Source organism: Limulus polyphemus, unplaced genomic scaffold (assembly GCF_000517525.1).
Source record: "Limulus polyphemus unplaced genomic scaffold, Limulus_polyphemus-2.1.2 Scaffold6086, whole genome shotgun sequence".
Classification (NCBI taxonomy): domain Eukaryota; kingdom Metazoa; phylum Arthropoda; class Merostomata; order Xiphosura; family Limulidae; genus Limulus; species Limulus polyphemus.
Window position 1 is genome coordinate 32,756 of NW_013671696.1, and position 3,208 is coordinate 35,963.

General features: G+C 35.3%; 1 protein-coding gene across 1 annotated transcript in view; it reads left to right on the forward strand.

Annotated features, from left to right (window-relative positions):
• The first annotated feature begins 237 nt into the window (after positions 1-237).
• LOC106473334 (leucine-rich repeat, immunoglobulin-like domain and transmembrane domain-containing protein 2) overlaps positions 238-3,208 on the forward strand; it is a 20,454-nt gene continuing 17,483 nt past the window's right edge. The window contains exon 1 of the mRNA XM_022401785.1: positions 238-322. The gene's annotated coding sequence lies outside the window, so the exon portion shown is untranslated. The remainder of the gene's footprint in view (positions 323-3,208) is intronic.

Genomic DNA, 3,208 nt, shown 5'->3' on the forward strand with positions numbered 1-3,208 from the left:
GGGACTTTTCAGACGAACGATCTCTTGTTTTCCCATCTCGTTATGCTTGGAAGAATATTATTATCCAAGAGCCGGATTCTACTGCAGCGCCACCACGATATACGTTTCTCGGCTCGCTTACCAGCCGCGTTGTCTTTCGATGCTCCAAGACAGAAAAGTGTTAGTCGGTTTCTCACAGACTGGACGAGAAAGAGGTTTTGTACGTATTTAAATATATCGACCTATAAATACGAAATACACGACCATTGTATGGCAAATATAATACTGAGAGTAAAATTCTTCTACTAAACCTCTATAAACGCTGAAAGGTAGTCGTCACGAGGTAAGACCCAGTATGTTGTTTTTTAATTATTTTTATTTATGATCTTTTGTTTAAGTCCACGAAAATGTGTTCCATATCACGAAGAAGTAAAGTCTGATTGTTCAGTATTTTACACAAGGGTATATATAGTAAAGAAGTGAATAATAACATTTTCCTTGTGCATTTCAAAAACAAGCTTATGTTAGTGCGAGGACGCAAGGTCCTCAGTTCTGTCTAGTGATAGCGAAAGTGTTGACCTTGATTCGACAGTCGACAGACAGCCTTGTGAAACGAAAGTGAAATCACAAGAACAGTTTTCGCCTTTCGATACCGCATCATCGTACAATTTTTACACTAATATTAATTATTTGTTCGATTATGTATTGAATTTTTGTTGTTGTTGTGTTTTTATTTTTTGTACTGCCTATATTCTATCTCCTGATCGACTTCTGATCGATAAATCACGGAAGCACAGCACATAGTTTTAAATAAAAGTCCAGAATTACAGCTTCTCAGTGGATTTATTTTTTGTTTAACTTTATTACAGCGTTTCGACTATTCGTCTGGCCGTCATCAGGCAACTGTTACCTGAAGATGGCCACACGAGTGAGCGAAAAGTTGTAGTAAAATTAAATAAAAATATATAAATAAAACTCCACTCAAAAGCTGTGCTTCTGGACTTTTATTTAAAGTACATAGTGGATTTCCTTTCCTCAAAACAAGCACGTAGTTTACTGCTATACTGTAAACGATGTAAGATGCATTTTTCGTTATCAAGCCTAACAATAGACAACTTGTTGTAAATATCAGATTTCTGAGTGCATGGACGCCAGTTCGATCTGTAATATGTCACTATCGGAAATTAACATGCATGTGTTTGTTCTTTTTGGTAAACTGTCTAAAGAAGACCCAGTCAAGCGGAAACTTGTTGTCTTCATATACTGTTTAAAACGATTTGAGCATGAAGTAAGTACCTGTTTCTAGTACTGAGTTCTCGGAACGCTGAGTTAACGTGTAACAAAGATATGAGCTAGTGTAAGGTAATTATAAGCAGGCACTAAATTATTTTTAATTGTAGGTATTTATGTATGTAAGAACAGACGGTTAGCCATCTTGACATATGTAAGAACAGACGGTTAGCCATCTTTACATATATGAGTACAGACGGTTACCCATTTTGGTGTATGTAAGAACAGACGGTTAGCCATCTTGACACCGTCTGTTCTTACATATTAGCCATTTTGACATTATTAAATTCAAAACATTCAAAATTACAATGGGTAATCTCTAATGAATGTTATATCTGATAGTTTAAAATAACTAGCCCAAAATGTGAACGTTAAAATAACCTACAGTTTGTTTTATTATTATATATATAAAAGTTTAAGATTTATATGATCTATTGTTACATGAGTATTTATTATATAGCCTTAAGAAACGGATCACTTGTATGATTCTAATGAAATTCTAACGACTTATGAGTTAAAGAAGAATGTTATAATAATATATCAACCACTCCACGTCTGCCATATCTAGTGCCGACGATGCTTTTCGCGCAGTACCAGGGCTCATCAGGCCGGCTGGGATATGACAAACATACTAGCGCTATTTATATCATCAGTATTATGAACAACAACCATTATGGTGTGAAATAGATCAAGTAAGTCAGATTTGTAGTGGTGTAATAATACAATATCATGTATGAAAGTTGAGAACGAGAGGCGATCATAACGCAATTTTCTCAAGGATGTTCCTGTAATAGAAATTTCTCGGTGCCTTTCTCGTCTGAGTGCCATTTAAACAGTTTTCCATCCTCGGTAAATTAATAATAAATACAACTAAATAACCGCTGAGGACTTTTTAATTCGACTCCAAGACATCGTCTCCATTCTGTTACAAGTAAATAACTTTGTGGAAGTCGTCTAAAAACTTTTCTGTCCTGTGAGCTACTTTTATCCCTTTTCTAGATCCTGTCTTCATCCTGTACTTATAAGACATGCACACACAGGTTATAATATTCAAATTATAATTAACGAAAACAACAACATTTAAACATTGTTTCCGTCCTATTGACACGGAGTGTTAGAATAAAAAAACAAAACTGAAGGAAACTAGTCTTATCTTTACAAGTTTTGTGGTGTGTCATTGTCCTTTAGATTTACATTTAAATACACATATATAAAATTGTTGTTTGGTTGGTTGGTTTATGATTATCGACTAAAGCTACATCAAAAGGTATATACCTATAGCCGACCCTTAATTTTGCCCCCCCCCCCAGCGACACAGCGGTATGACTGTGGACTTACAACGCTAGAAACCGAGTTTTGATACCCGTGGCGAACAGAGCACAGATATCCCATTGTGTAGCTTTGTGCTTAACTTCAAACAAACAAACCTTAATTTTGAAATGTTAGACAAGACTAAAGGGAAGGCATCTAGTTAACAACACCCACCGTCAACTCTTGGGTTACTCCTGTCTCTTGTCTGGCCGAATTAGAGATTTGACCGTGAATTTCATGATGCACCCACGCTTTTTTTGTATGTGTGTTTCTGACAACGGGACGCGAACCATAAATCGTCGAATTTATAGTTTGGGAACTAGACCAAGCTCTGTCCATAAGTACATATATACTGATCTGTATTAAACTTTATATGTTAACTTTAGTACAACATTGCGTTATTCTTTTTTATTAATATTTTTCCAGATTACAGTTTATTATTCTCTTTGCACTAGAAATTGCGGAAGAAAGTCGCTAATTACTAACACTTTGTAAATTTCGCTGCACTTTCTTATGAAAGAAACCAATAAAGACGCTAATTACTAACACTTTGTAAATTTCGCTGCACTTTCTCATGAAAGAAACCAATAAAGTCGCTAATTACTAACACTTTGTAAATTTCGCTGCA